At 39.6% G+C, this 16,836-nt stretch overlaps 1 pseudogene; it reads right to left on the bottom strand.

Moving 5' to 3' along the window:
* Window positions 1–8,902: 8,902 nt before the first annotated feature.
* Window positions 8,903–9,662, bottom strand: LOC140239501 (uncharacterized; annotated as a pseudogene).
* Window positions 9,663–16,836: the final 7,174 nt, after the last annotated feature.

Genomic DNA, 16,836 nt, shown 5'->3' with positions numbered 1-16,836 from the left:
GAGAGGCTTGCCAGTACTATTCGATGCATTGAAAACGAGCGACCATTCAAACGAATCAATGTAACTTCCTTATCGATGAATTTTACACTTTCATTTGCTGCATAGATGTAAGTTTGTGTTTTGTTTTCTGAATATAGATGTAAGTTTGCTCCAATTATTGTATGATTATGATAGATCCTGTAAAAAAAACAACAACAACAGCGACGAACAAACAAACAAACAAACAAAACTGAAAAAAAAAATACCGGACATGATAATAATTCAAAGCAGTTTGAAACCAACCTTTGGGAATACTTGAGAAAAACTTGTCCGCATGTGGATTCAGTTGTCCTACCACCACGTCCAGGTTACACGCTATCCCGAATATGACAATCAAAAGCAAAGGTAAGGAAAGTCCGGAAGTCGCTCTTGCAGCCATCTTGAAGTTTCCTGCACCGCCAACAGTTAAACTGTTGCATGACTGTTGCAGAAGGAGAGACGCGGCTAGACCCGATACAGAATCTGGCTCGCTCTGCTCAGAGAGCTTATTCACCTTCCTGTACATCAATGCAAATACGGCTACTCCGGTCTTTTTATGTAACGCTCGGTAATCCTGGTTAACCCTTTCTATGCCAGGGACTTTGGACAGTCAATCGCTCTAGGTTTTTCTGTGCTAATCGTCACTCAAAATACACAAAGGATTAAGGAACATCTCTCTACAGCATGGTGAGGGAAAAAGGTGGTGGAGGCGGGAGGGGGGGGGGGGGCAAGAAATGTTCTCTCCAACCATATCACAAAAGGTAACAAATGACAAGTTATCAAAATCAGAGGTATAATACTCTGTTTGAGAGGTTGTCTTCGTTCTCCATGTTTGTCAAGTTTTGAAGAGAAATACTCACATGCATTGCACGTTTGTCCGCTGCCTCCTTTTACCAGATATGGGGTAGAGATGGGACAGATAATTATCATTTGCGATCACACAAGCAAACAGTATTTCTCCTCCTTTAACCATACAAGATATCTTTGTTTTAACTTTGACGTAGGCATGCACTATATTTGTGAAGGCAAAATAATGACAAAGATAATAGTTTCGTTCGTCTTAACGTTCCAACCAGTGAGTCAATGTTGCTCTCCGTCTATGCGGATGAGCAGGTTATAGAACCCGTATAGAACCTACATCTCTTGTATACTCATGTTGAACATGTTCTACTTTTGCCGTTTAATTAACACTGAGGATTTCTACTGTCTAAAAGTTCATGAAGCAAGACATCATTCTTCCACGGAATATTCATTTCATTGTCGAATAGGATAATCAGTAGAGAGGAAAAAACATATGTGAAATACATGAAAGTTTCACCTTCAGTTGCTCTCTTCAGCTCCTTTCATATCCATCTATAGTAAGACCATTGTCGTTATTTTCCCCATAGACTTAATATCGAAGACCCATTTAAGGCATTATTTATCATTTGCAGATGAAACAAAAACCCAGCTTTAGTGCTTACAAATAGTACTAGGATGTGAGATAGGAATAGAAACAACGAATGTATCTTTCTTTAATTCATTATGATATGACTTGACAGGTGTAAAAAAATATGAACAAAACTGGAGACAAATGTTTCTACACAAAACTGTCTACAGTAATACTTTATTGAGAAAAATAGTGATATCCCGTTTTATTTTAGGCTTCATTGAATTCATTCAATTATTTTACATGAAAGGATATTTTGTGATACAATTACTGATACACACATCTGCATCAAAATAAATGTAACGTCTCTAACATTTTTTTTTTAAATCAATGCTCCAAATGGTAAACACTACCTTTAACGAGAGCGACGGGGAAAGGGTAGGAGTTACTATGAGAGATGGATGATATAAAATGCGTTTTCCTCTGCTTCAACTCTGATACGGCGATAATGAGTATGTCAAATCTACTATGCATGGTATCTGCCTTTAACCTTGTAACAATGTGAAGAACTAACAGTGTGCCAAATAGGTGCGTTCATTTGCTGATTGTCTTAAGTTGCACTCGAGCAAAATAGTAACCACGACAATCAACGTGCAGCAATTAGCCTGCTTCAATAAGAATGGTGATCACGTGTTCTCAAAGTGCAGTGGTCACATGAGCTTTAAGGGCTTAAAATCGTTTCATTGCGTAACTTCGAAACAAACCGTACACGGCAAGGAAAGATTGCGTCATTTTGAGGGTTGGTAGAAAGGGATGTTTTCCTAGCTCTCCTTGTGACATTCGACCTTCTTGAATCTGTTGAAGAAAATTTGGGCTCTGAATGCTGGCTTGGGTGGTCATTCCTGAAAATGATGTTGGGCGTGTGTATGTCTTTCTCTTCATTTCTTCGTTTAAAAGTAAACAGTTAAATGCGGAGTCAATAACTGCTTTAATCCATTGATAAAAAAAAAAATACAGTGTAGTGTCAAATTAATGTAGGGCCTACATGTAGGCCTATGCGTCATTCCTCATATTACAACAAACCTAGCAGGTCCCTGTTCTTTCAAATTTTTTTCAGCAACTATTTTGTGCATACAGAAAATAGTAAAGGCGAACGAAAACATTGATCAATAAAACCTTACTGCTCTAACGTTACTGTAAATGTCACTCAACACTTAAAGGTATCCATTAGGTGATTTATCTACTAGTGATAGGCCTAAAAAAAAAATATATATATCTAACATCTATTGCTAACCGGCCCCAACTGCTAAACAGAATTTTGCACAAATAGTGCGCAAAATGATTTTCTTACTTTATGAGATCTCAACGTTCCTTTTTTTTTTCAGTCCTCGAGCATTGTGACAAGAAAGATGTGAAGAAATACCAACTCACTGGAATACTGAGTCGAGTTTAAAATACAAGTAGACCTATGCAGTTAAAGCAATGAGGATCTTTCAAATTGGCAACAGACGTACGCGGTATTCAAAATCTAGGTCTTTAATTCTCCAACTAAAGGGATTTTATTTTGGATTTCTCATTTTGTACGCACGTGTATGGCCAGTGCGTAGGGCTTACAATTTTGTGCCTATGAAAATCTCTTTGAATCAAACTTACTGAAAATGTATTGCATTGTAACAGTGGGTTTCATCTTTTCTTTTCTTTTTTTTTTGTAGGCCTACCAGTCCTGTTGATGTCTAATTTTCTGGAAGTCATGTTACATTTCTGCTGGTTATATTTTTACCTATTTAAATATCAATAAACACATTGCACTGTGCACTCTTCCTCCCTTCCGTTTATGTTCCGAATTTCGATTTTTACCTTACGTGCACAGTTTTGTTTGAGCAGTTCCATTCCCACGTTTGTATATAACGTCAGCCCATTATTTTGTTTTGTTTTGTTTGTCTTGCTACATTTACATAATATAGTTCATTTGTTTGTTTGTTTTTATATCTGTTCTGAGTAGTATATACATGTACCCGTTCGCACCTCGTGGAGCAGTGGAGCTGTGGAGCGGTGGAGCTCCACAGCAAATGAATATTAATGAGCTCATGAATAGTAATGATCATGAATATGTATGAATATGTATTTATGTAAGTGTACATGCATTATGTATGAGTGTGAGATATAATGGGTGTGGCAATAGCAATAATGAATTGTGGAGCAGTGGAGCTCTATGACCTAGCATATCATATTGGTGAGCTTAATTTATGAATATGTATGATTATGCAATTATGTTAACATTGTATAAACTATGCGTACGCGGTGGAGCTATGGAGTTGTGGAGCGGGAGTGACTCTCTTGCAACATGGCTAGTGTGGAGTGTATGTTGTGGAGTCTATGATTTTTGCATGTATACAGTTGATGCGAATATAATTATGCAAATGCGTATGACAGTAAGGTGCGAAGAAATGAACATTATCAATAATAAATTGTGGAGCTGTGGAGCTTCAAGATGACCTAACGTATGAATATTAATGAGCTTAACCATGAATATGTATGATTATGTATTTATGTAAATACACATGAATTATGTATAAGCTGTGGAGCTATAGAGATGTGGAGCTGTGGATGTGTGGAGAGTGACTCTTTGCAACTGATGGTATGCCTGGTGTGGAGTGTAACTTTGTTGTGGAGTCGTATGATTTTACACGATGATATGAAAGGGTAAATTAAATCAGCATCATATGCAAAGATTAAATGTATGACACAGATACGTTTAGCTTGTGAATGGGCGTGACAGTAACGCAAGTGGGCTTAAGTACATTTCATACTACTGTGGAGATGTGGAGACTTACATTTTTTTTTTTTTTTTTGCAACGGATTGTATGGCTTACAGTGTGGAGTGCATATTGTGCAGTCTAGTTTTTTTTTTTTTTTTTTTTTTTTTTTTTGCTATGTTTTTTTTTTGTGTGTTTGTTTGTTTGGTTTTTTTTTATCTGGCACGATGATACGAAAGGTTGATACAAAGTAAATGCAAATGCATATACCGGTAACGTATGAAGGATTAGGCATCATCTATAGTGAATTGTGGAGTAGTGGAGCTCCAAGACGACTAATATATAAATACTGATAAGCTTTATTCATGAATATGTAAATATATAAATTATGTTTGGGCTAAGGGGCTGTGGAGCTGTGGAGCTCTGGAGCTATGGAGCTGTGAAGGGGTCTCTTTTTTTCCAATTGATTGTATGGCTGGTGTTGAGTGTATGTTGTGGAGTCGTATGATTTTTGAGCGATGATACGAAAGGTTGATATGAATATAGGTATGCAAATTCTTAGGATAAGGATAAGTCATCACCAAAAGCGAATTATGGAGCAGCGGAGCTCCAACAAGATGACCTAGCATATGGATATTAATGTATGCAATTGCTTATCAATAATGTATGATTGTAAGATTAAGCACGCTCAGGTGAGACTTGTGGAGCTGTGGAGAGCGAGCCTCTTGATACGATTTCTATGGTTATTGCGAAGTTAGGTTGTAGAGTCGTATGCTTGCACGATAATACATACAGAAAATTTCATATCATTACCGGTATTCGTGTAAATGTGTAAACACGACGTAGGATCATAAGTCGTGAAGCAGTGAAGTTCCAAGATGATGCAAAATGTATGAACATTCATGAGTTGACATCGCATGAACTTGAGGGCTTATGTGGAGTTTATGGTGTGATGGGGTTGTGCGCGTTTATATATGATGCAAGATTTTATATGAATTTGCATGACGTAATCTCATGGTGTGAATAAATGACATCAAAGGTGAGAATGGATTAGGATAGCAATATTCCTTTTTTCGTCGTTTCATCGTTTTATCGTTTCATCATTTCATCGTTTCATCTATTATTTCATCGTTTCATCATTTCATCATTTCATCATTTCATCATTTCATCGTTTCATCATTTCATCATTTCATCATTTCATCATTTCATCATTTCATCATTTCATCGTTTCATCATTTCATCATTTCATCATTTCATCGTTTCATCATTTCATCGTTTCATCATTTCATCGTTTCATCGTTTCATCATTCCATCGTTTCATCATTTCATCGTTTCATCATGTAATCATTTCATCATTTCATCATTTCATCGTTTCATCATTTCATCGTTTCATCATTATTCATCATTTCATCGTGTAATCATTAACATTTGTCATTTCATCATTTCGTTAGTTTATCACGTTCATCATTGTATCGTACTAAATTGTGAAAGAGATTTAAGTCAGTTTTCTACACAATGTTGGAAAAGCAAACATGTTGAAACACAAACTTGTATATAGTGTTTACAAGTGTGAAGTAACAGATAGTGTTTTGAACAATAATTACGGAGTCGTATGTTTACCCGATAATACGGAAATGTGATATCATTGAAGGTATATTCATGTTTAAATGTGTACACACGATTTTCGCAAGATAACGATCGAGTACCCCCTGAGCAGTGGAGTTCCATCATGGTGGATGACGCATGAAAGAGTGCTCATAGATGCGACTGTGACATGTGGGTTCTTTATCATGGTCACGACATCGTACATTGACCCAATGAGGTTTATATGCATGGTGTGATCAATAACTTATCTATTTCTTAATATAACGAATAGGGGTTCAAACAACTCGAAGTCTTTCAAATATATTCGTGAAAGAATACGCAGGAAAAAAATTACAAGAAAAAAAAATGAGTGATTGATGTAATCGACGTTTTGATATTTCCCATGTTCATGATACAATTTCTTTCTTTTGTTTCACTCTAATTAAAAGTCGCACCTAGCTTCAATAGCTTACAAAAAAAAAATGTATTTTTTAATATCGTGTTATGTATAGTTGAACTTGATGAACAAAAAGATATTTCACAACAACATTTTGACATCGTAGTGTTTTCTCTCATGCATAACAAGCTGGTACTTGTATTTTTTTTACAATTTTCTCTCTCCCTCTCCTGTTGTCTTTCTCTCTCTCTCTCTCTCTCAAAAAAAAAAGAAATCCGCAAACCATATGGTCATTAACATGCAATCATGTTTCGAGACGCAAGCATATCAGACGTTATACAATGATATTGAAGACATAAAAATTATTTGTTAATTTTGTTTAAGAATGTGTTGCACAACATTTTAACTTTTTTTTTCGGTTTCGTTAAAGTTCAGCATTTTGAATAAACAAGAACAAGAACAACAACAGAAGTCGCACACTAGTACATAGATTTAAACAAAATGGCGAAATGACAAAATGGCGAAATGACGAAACGGCGAAACGGAGAGTTGACGAATATGAGTACAATTATTCTTGCCTTTAGAGGACCACGATTGAATTTTACTCTTATAATCGTCCATACGCGCATACTCTACACAGCTACGCAAGGAGAAATAAATACACATTTAGTCTTTCGGTATCATATACACCTTCAATGCTTTGATAAACAAACAAACAAACAAAGTTAATACAAACTATTTACATATTGAATAGTAGAAATGTGGGAAATGAAGAATATTGATAAATAAGTAACATATTACGATGTTATACATACAAAGAACCATCGAAACTGTGTAAACTGTAGCTAAAGAACCTCCAAGGGAAAAGAAATACGCAAAACATAGTAGTCATGAAATGGTAACACGAACATATTAGTCTGGTTTTGGGCAGCATTATCGAATATTAGAATCGAGACACTAACCATGAACCGATAAACAGATTTCACCTGTTGAGACTCGTCTGCATGAGTCATAACTCTTACGTAAGAAAGGCCAATGCGGAATTCTCCAGTTGAATGACGTCATTATTATTAATTTAAGTATCGCTGGCGAGTGATTAGCTATTGCTTGCGTTATTCGGGCTAATATTCTTTGACAAAAAAAAAAAAAAATGTATAGTGAACTAACTATGTTGAGTAGACCAATAGTCAGAAACAATCGCGTTCAACGGACTTGTGTTGTTTTGTTTTGTTATTCATCTTGTCATTTTCTTGTTTTCTTCTCTTGTTGTTGTTGTTGTTTTCGCTGTTGAGACTGCGATTCTGCACGTAATTTAGTGTTGTTAAATTCAGTATTAGTTCATCACATCGAATAGAAAACAAATGTACAAAGCGATTGATATTCTACAGCAACACTCCACCAACTAAGGTCTGCGTTTGAATTTAGATATAAACTCAATATTTGCCCACTTCCAATCGAGGACTTTCAGTTTACACAATAGACAATGAAGAAAGCTGCTGAGTAGTTTGTTACATGATTTAGACCCTACCAACAATATTACTTGCGAAATCTAGTCGAATCCAAGTGAAATTGAAAAAAAAAAAATCTTAGAAAAAGATAAGGCCAATTTCTTACACACGTGCTCCGTATTAAACAGTTGAGAAAATCAAACATAAATTATATGCATATTATGCAACGCCCTGCTGTGTACATAAGTTTATGCAACTAACGTGGATATACACTGAATTGATAACACGGAATTATAAATATCTCTATTGCAAAGCTCAGTAAAAACACAGCACCATATCAAATAAAATGAAACCCATGTGTTGTTGTTGTTGGGTGTGTTTTTTTTTTTGACAAAATTCAAACCACTACCTAAATGTTTGTCAATCCATATTCATGATGTGTACGTTCATACAATAACGTGCATTGTACCAAGCATCTAAATCTAAATCAAAGGAGACCTCCGAAAGATTTTCTGAGTTTTACATTTGAACAACTATTAATCAGGTATACTGAGTACAGAGTTTCAAAATTTATAGTGACTGGGATGAAGAATAATATTGTTTTCAAAATTTACAACAAATGACAATGTACAAAGACGATGAAATGACAGCCTCACCATAAGAATACATGACTTGGGGCTCAAGGAAGCAGAAGAAAAGAAGAAGGCATGTATAGATTCTACACTTGTGAACTTGTTAATCAAGCGGTACTGGAATTACACTGCTACATTTCTGAAATATGTGAGGCTCCTATGATATCAACACTGTTCATTGTAATTTCTTTAAGATTTTAAGATTATTGGTTTCTCTCCTGCTCAAAGGCCACAATAAAGTCCAGAAGTTATACATGGAGCTGTTGATTTATGTACTACATGATGTAAAATTATGAATAACGTCTCGAATGCCCCTTCAAATTCAAACATTTTTAACATGTTGATGACTATACGCTCATTCCGCGGTGTATGTAATCTGATCCTGTGCAAGATTTATATGTACAATGAATAACAACTAGACCAGCAATAAACATATACAGGTAAACAGACATTCTCTAGTAACTCGCTTCAACCGTAGATACAAAAAAGCCAAAATCATAATCTTTTGAGATGCAAACAGTAATTTGCATGAAAATTACAACAATCTTTGCAGTATTACATTCATAATGATATCATAACTGAGTGTACGATGAAGGCATCTGTATCATTTTTTTTTTCTCTCGTTAGACTACCGGGAGGAAAACGTATGAATGGAAAATAATTGTATGCAATGACTGATGATACTGCGTATTTTCTACTCAGATATCTAAATACGTCGTGGAGATGTTGTCATCCAAGATTTTACGCTTTGGATAGAAATAAGTGAAGGCATTTCTTGTTTGCGAGTATGTAGAGACACCATTGTTCACAACACGAAATCCTAAATTGGTTCCACCGCCCGACACTCTTGAATGGAGAACCTCTAGGTAAGTGTTTTTGTTGATGTCATTTTGTCTCTTACTGACGCCTTTGCAACTGAATTTGTCTGTTGGGCCAAAACAGTAGTACGTCTTGCTACAAAGAGCAACTATTCCGTCACCCTCCCATTCCACTTTGAACAAACCCGGAGTTCGTTTATCATACATAGCATTTTCCACACAGTCTTTTCGAGGAAACCAGTTGCCTTTGTCTTCTTCGTATTGTTCTTTCATGTTCGGTTTTATCACATCCTCAAAATCTTTCGAAGAGATGGCGATATACGCAGAATCCGTATCCATTTCACACATCTGAAAATCAGAAGGATCAACATACTTCACGAGGAAATCATAATAAAACTGCAACATTCGAAGTTTTGCCATTTGGTACACGGCGTGTCCAATTTCAACCGGAAGATCCATTTTGATTTTTTTGTTTGGCCATGTCCACTTCATAGCAGTCTTTTCCGATAGGATTGAGATCCCGAAACAGAGTGCTATTGACTTGTTTTTGTGCCTTATTTTCATCGCACACATTCACATTGCGATGTTTTTCCTTGTTTGTAATTGTCTTCCCGTAGGAGGAGTTTCCGATCAGTTTCATTGTATCAGCAATGATGCTCTTGCACGGATCGCTATCCCCCGCACGACGTGCGTCTGACACAGCTTCCCCAAATGTTTTAAAGCAAGCATTTGGTTTGTATTCTACAAATTGTGAGATGTTGGTAACAATGAGACCGTGTTCAAGGTACCAACGAAGAAGAGGGGTATACAACAAAATGTTCTTCCCGAACATACTTCCAATGAGGCTACGTCGAGGTGTCTGCATAATGCCATGTTTTTCTCCGTAGTTCCGCATTACATCTCCGATATCCTCCCGCGATATGTTTGTATTCTTAAAGATAGGGCACATCTCTGAGAAATAGTCTTTAAACTTGTCTGGCACGTGTATGTCGCATACAACAAACCCAAAGAGGTGTCCTTCCTGCATAGCGGAGAGAAGTTGTGCTTGTGACGCTCCATGGCGAAGCTTGGTTTGGGGAAAATGTTCTGAGAGAAACGCACTGAGCGTAGAGTCGTGCTTGCGCATATCTCGATATTCACATTCCCAAATGGAAATGTACCGATATCCCATTTGTTGAATGTATTTCATTTTCTCCTCAGTCTTTTGACGTAATTCTTCCATAGGTTTCCCCAGTCTTTTGTTTAGTGTTTCCCCTTTGGTCAGATGACAAGAATGCCCGTGGAAATAGCACCCATTGAATTCAAAGACCTGATTAGTCTCCGCGCAGAAGCCATCTACGGGGAATTGGAGAGGGCCGATTCTTTTTTCGGAGTGATTGCCATTGTGTCGGATTTTAATGTCTCTTCTAAAACTTTCATACTGGAGCCATTCTTGCGCAATAGGATGTCTGCTCTCCGGTTTGAAATTGTTTTCCGCTCTTCGTCTCACATAGTGTCTAGCAACGGCGTAAATCCATACTGAGGAGTGGGGGGGATGGTCACCATCATCACGATTACAAGCCCATAACCGGACCGGCGCAGCCTTTTTTTTTTTTTTTTGGGGGGGGGGGGGGGGGGGAGAAGCTTTGTGCCCCCCTCCCCCCCCCCACACACACTTTACAGGGATCGGATGCCCCACTCTTTTGCATGAAATATAAAGTGGGAGAAAAGTGGCAGCAACAACATAAAGACTTTTTGTTCTTGTTGCTTTTTTTTTTTTTTTTTTTTGCTTGTCAGACGACTTTCGGCGGAAAATCAGACCTTAAAAGTATGAAAACATTTTTTTTTTTTTTTTTTTTTTTTTTGGGGGGGGGGGAAATATCTGTGACAGGGAGCGGAACGACCGAACGGGGGAAGGGTGTGTTTATGGGGGGGGGGGGGGGGTATCCCTCTCCCACACAAGGAAGATTTTGCATTTTCAGGCCTGTAATTCAGCGATCTGGTGCTCACTTGTGGTGAAAATTTTGTTTTCTTTTCTTTAAAAAAACAATAAGAAAATGAAATATTCACAATTTATCATTGAATGACAAAATCGTGGTATTTCAGCTCTTGCTGTGCGACATCACTGTGAAGGCCTAATAAATAATGGGGCCTATCATCGGCGTAGACAGGATTTGATCTAGGAGGAGCGGTTATGTGAGGGAACGAATCAAGCGAGGGGGGAGGGTAACGGTAGGGGGGTTTCCCCCTCCTACGGTGAAATCTCTTTGCGTTGAAAATTTTGACATTTTTCAGTCCAAAAACTGCCGTTTGAAGCTATATTCTTCGCTTTGGAAATTAAAGGGGGCACACCAGGCGCAGCTGCTGTCAATCACTGGCAGCAACATCAGGAGAATGGCATAATGATTAAATGCGAGCGAGCTTCAAAATTTTGACATTTGACAGTCCAAAAACTGCCGTTTGTAGCTATATTATTTTTCGCTTTGGAAATTAAGGGGGCGCACCCGGCGAAAACTGCTGGCAATTACTGGCAGCAACATCAGGAGAATGGAATAATAATTAAATGCGAGCGAGCGAAGCGAGCGAGCTTCAAAAATTTGACATTTTACAGTCCCCAAACTGCCGTTTGTAGCTATATTTTTCGCTTTGGAAATTAAGGGGGGCGCACCTGCTCACAATCACTGGCAGCAACGTCAGGAAAATGGCATAGCGATTAAATGCGAGCGAGCGGAGCGAGTGAGCTTGAAAATTTTGACATTTTACAGTCTAAAAACTGCCGTTTGGTTGTTTTTTTCGCTTTGGAAATTTAGGGGGCACACCGAGTGCAACTGCCGGCAATTACCGGCAGCAACATCAGGAGAATGGCATAGCGGTTAAATGCGAGCGAGCGAGCTTGAAAATTTTGACATTTTACAGTCCAAAGACTGCCGTTTGTGGCTGTATTTTTTCGCTTTGGAAATTATGGGGGCACACCGGGCGCAACTGCCGGCAATCGGGCAGCAACATCAGAATGGCATAACGATTAAATACGAGCGAGCGAAGCGAGTGAGCTTGAAAATTTTGATATTTTACAGTCCCACATGTCCTTTGTGGCTGTACTAGTATTTTTTCGCTTTGGAAATTAAGGGGGGGGGGGCGCACCGGGCGAAAACTGCTGGCAATTACTGGCAGCAACATCAGGAGAATGGCATAATGATTAAATGCGAGCGAGCGAAGCGAATGAGCTTGAAAATTTTGACATTTTCCAGTCCCAAAAACTGTCGTTTGTGGCTGTATTTTTTCGCTTTGGAAATTAAGGGGGCGCACCGGGCAAAAACTGTTGGCAATTACAGGCAGCAACATCAGGAGAATGGCGTAATGATTAAATGCGAGCGAGCGAAGCGAGCGAGCTTCAAAATTTTGACATTTGACAGTCCAAAAACTGCCGTTTGTAGCTATATTATTTTTCGCTTTGGAAATTAAGGGGGCGCACCCGGCGAAAACTGCTGGCAATTACTGGCAGCAACATCAGGAGAATGGAATAATAATTAAATGCGAGCGAGCGAAGCGAGCGAGCTTCAAAAATTTGACATTTTACAGTCCCCAAACTGCCGTTTGTAGCTATATTTTTCGCTTTGGAAATTAAGGGGGGCGCACCTGCTCACAATCACTGGCAGCAACATCAGGAGAATGGCATAGCGATTAAATGCGAGCGAGCGGAGCGAGCGAGCTTGAAAATTTTGACATTTTACAGTCTAAAAACTGCCGTTTGGTTGTTTTTTTCGCTTTGGAAATTTAGGGGGCACACCGAGTGCAACTGCCGGCAATTACTGGCAGCAACATCAGGAGAATGGCATAGCGGTTCAATGCGAGCGAGCGAGATTGAAAATTTTGACATTTTACAGTCCAAAGACTGCCGTTTGTGGCTGTATTTTTTCGCTTTGGAAATTAAGGGGGCACACCGGGCGCAACTGACGGCAATTACTGGCAGCAACATCAGGAGAATGGCATACTGATTAAATGCTAGCGAGCGAAGAGAGTGAGCTTGAAAATTTTGACATTTTCCAGTCCTAAAAAACTGTCGTACTTTGTGGCTGTATTTTTTCGCTTTGGAAATTAAGGGGGCGCACCGGGCAAAAACTGTTGGCAATTACAGGCAGCAACATTAGGAGAATGGCATAATGATTAAATGCGAGCGAGCGAAGCGAGCGAGCTTCAAAATTTTGACATTTGACAGTCCAAAAACTGCCGTTTGTAGCTATATTTTTCGCTTTGGAAATTAAGTGGGCGCACCGGGCGAAAACTGCTGGCAATTACTGGCAGCAACATCAGGAGAATGGAATAATAATTAAATGCGAGCGAGCGAAGCGAGCGAGCTTCAAAAATTTGACATTTTACAGTCCCCAAACTGCCGTTTGTAGCTATATTTTTCGCTTTGGAAATTAAGGGGGGCGCACCTGCTCACAATCACTGGCAGCAACATCAGGTGAATGGCATAGCGATTAAATGCGAGCGAGCGGAGCGAGCGAGCTTGAAAATTTTGACATTTTACAGTCTAAAAACTGCCGTTTGGTTGTTTTTTTCGCTTTGGAAATTTAGGGGGCACACCGAGTGCAACTGCCGGCAATTACTGGCAGCAACATCAGGAGAATGGCATAGCGGTTCAATGCGAGCGAGCGAGATTGAAAATTTTGACATTTTACAGTCCAAAGACTGCCGTTTGTGGCTGTATTTTTTCGCTTTGGAAATTAAGGGGGCACACCGGGCGCAACTGACGGCAATTACTGGCAGCAACATCAGGAGAATGGCATACTGATTAAATGCTAGCGAGCGAAGAGAGTGAGCTTGAAAATTTTGACATTTTCCAGTCCTAAAAAACTGTCGTACTTTGTGGCTGTATTTTTTCGCTTTGGAAATTAAGGGGGCGCACCGGGCAAAAACTGTTGGCAATTACAGGCAGCAACATCAGGAGAATGGCGTAATGATTAAATGCGAGCGAGCGAAGCGAGCGAGCTTCAAAATTTTGACATTTGACAGTCCAAAAACTGCCGTTTGTAGCTATATTTTTCGCTTTGGAAATTAAGGGGGCGCACCGGGCGAAAACTGCTGGCAATTACTGGCAGCAACATCAGGAGAATGGAATAATAATTAAATGCGAGCGAGCGAAGCGAGCGAGCTTCAAAAATTTGACATTTTACAGTCCCCAAACTGCCGTTTGTAGCTGTATTTTTCGCTTTGGAAATTAAGGGGGGCGCACCTGCTCACAATCACTGGCAGCAACATCAGGAGAATGGCATAGCGATTAAATGCGAGCGAGCGGAGCGAGTGAGCTTGAAAATTTTGACATTTTACAGTCTAAAAACTGCCGTTTGTAGCTATACTTTTTCGCTTTGGAAATTTAGGGGGCACACCGAGTGCAACTGCCGGCAATTACTGGCAGCAACATCAGGAGAATGGCATACTGATTAAATGCTAGCGAGCGAAGAGAGTGAGTTTGAAAATTTTGACATTTTCCAGTCCTAAATACTGTCGTTTGTAGCTATATTTTCGCTTTGGAAATTAAGGGGGGCGCACCGGGTGCACCTGCTGTCAATCACTGGCAGCAACATCAGGAGAATGGCATAGCGGTTAATGCGAGCGAGCGGAGCGAGCGAGCTTTAAAATTTTAACATTCTACACTCCAAAAACTGCCGTTTGTAGCTATATTTTTCGCTTTTGTTTGTCCCACTTTTATTTGAGAACCATCCCCCCCCCCATCGACGCCTCTATACATATTAGGTTGCTTTTGTTAAGTGAAAGATCTGCTGCACACTCTATGTCTATGTCAAAAGTGTACAAAGTTTATCCCTTATCCTGTATAGCGGACCTTTTGCATGTTCATGATTGCAATACAACGATCTGGTGCATGTATAGTTCTGGCGATATTTGGACAATTTTCCATTAAGAAAGTTCGAGATTTGTCCTCATCTCGGGAATTGCTTGGGGGATAATGATTTGTCTGTCTAAACACTTCCTTTGGGGCGGGGCAAATGCCCTTTGCCCCCCCCCCCCCCCCCATATAGATTCGACGTCCCTGATCTTCCCTTGGTATGCCCATAGATGTATCCTGACTGAGTCATCAGTCACTGTCGTTTCTCAGGAATGATTCAGGAAATGGAGGGGATTCAATTATGGCGATAAAGTTGTTGTTATTGTTTGTTTGTATGTTTTCGTACATATTTTGCAGATGGTCCCCAGTTACTCGCGTCATAGCATGTTTACATGTAGACCTATATACTATTTGACGCTGTCAACGCCTGAGCCATACCTTACAGTGTATGTCGATGTTACTTTCTTCGCGAGCGAGCGAAGCGAGCGAGCGCTTGAGAAAATTATACATTTTCCTACAAGATAGAATACTGTTCAGCTCTGTTACCTGTCTGAAGGCCGGCGTACAAACGTCATGCAATATGCCAAAATTGATACAATCACATTTCTGCTTCCTCCATTTTTCCCCTCAAAATTCAGGGGGGGGGGGATGATTGTACAGGCCATCCCCCCCTCCTCCATTTCAGGGGGGGATATATCCCCCCCATCCCCCCCCCCGGGATTTACGCCCATGGTGTCTAGTAGGCATGTCTTGCATGATTGCCCATAGATACAGAGCGTTCGCTTCAAAGCCAACCACTTTCTAACACGTTTTAACTCCCCGAATCTTCGTCACGTTCTTTTCATGATGGCGGTGAAAAATAATCGATGGACCCCCGACTAAATTTTCGCGAAAAGTGTAGAATAGGTCTTTATCCTTCTCTGAGAACAAACCGAAATGTGCGTCGGGACTACATTTCATCAGATATTTCATGGTAAGTCCCGGAACAGAAATCCCGTCCTTAAATAAATCAATACCTCTATGCTCGTAGAAAGCACGCATCTTTTCTACAGCCTCAATGAATGGGGTTACATCGCGATTATTATACCAGACGAGGTAGTTACGGAAAGTGGACATCTGGGGGGTGTTTCATGAAACTTTTTGTCAGTGATTTACACCGACAACTGTTAAAAGCTACTGAAATCCTTGCGTCTGATTGGCTGATAGCAGATTTGTCGGTGAAAACCTCCGACGAACTCGTTGATGAAACGCCCCCCTGGTTGTCTTTCCACTCACGCTGACATTGCTTGTATTGTTCAGGGGTCAATGCAGTGCGATGAAGAGTGTCATTAAATGCTTCTATGGGTGGAAGTTGTGGTTCATTCAACTTAGCGAGAGAGTCTACCCATTCGTACGGAAAATACCCCTTTGTTTCCTTGCATCCATAGGCCTTCATGAATGAATCTAAAGAGAATCCTGGGGCAAGAAAGTTCAAAATGTCGACGAATTGTAGGTGCTGAGTTTTGATAGCCATGTGATTGTGGTTTCTCTTTACTAGGTAGTTGATAGGATCCTTTTCGAGAAGGGTTGGGTATAGAAACTCCTTGATGACATTAATGTCGTATTTACCCGAGTTAAATCCGACAACTGGCAACTCTTGTAAATAGTTTAAGACTTTTTGTCGCAGTCTCGTTAAGTATTTGGGTACAGGAGATATTTCCCCATCAGTCAAGAATCTACTTCGTATCTCCTCAGCTTTGACGTCAATCTTGTCCAGGACGTCTTGATAAAGTGGTTCCAGAAGTTGGAAAGATCGTTGGCTGACTTCTATTAAGTACGCCACCATAGTGTCGATTAATGTCTGGGGATTTCCATCCGACACCATGCAATAAGCCTCGTTGTAACCTGGTACATTTGAGTTCACGCTAACACTCAAAGGTATGTGTCGAGATGTATACTGTAGGCTACCGTCAGATTTGCATTCACTTTCATTAGATTTTTCAAGATA

This window comes from Diadema setosum, chromosome 16, assembly GCF_964275005.1.
Source record: "Diadema setosum chromosome 16, eeDiaSeto1, whole genome shotgun sequence".
Taxonomy (NCBI): Eukaryota; Metazoa; Echinodermata; class Echinoidea; order Diadematoida; family Diadematidae; genus Diadema; species Diadema setosum.
This window is presented reverse-complemented; position numbering and strand designations above follow the sequence as displayed.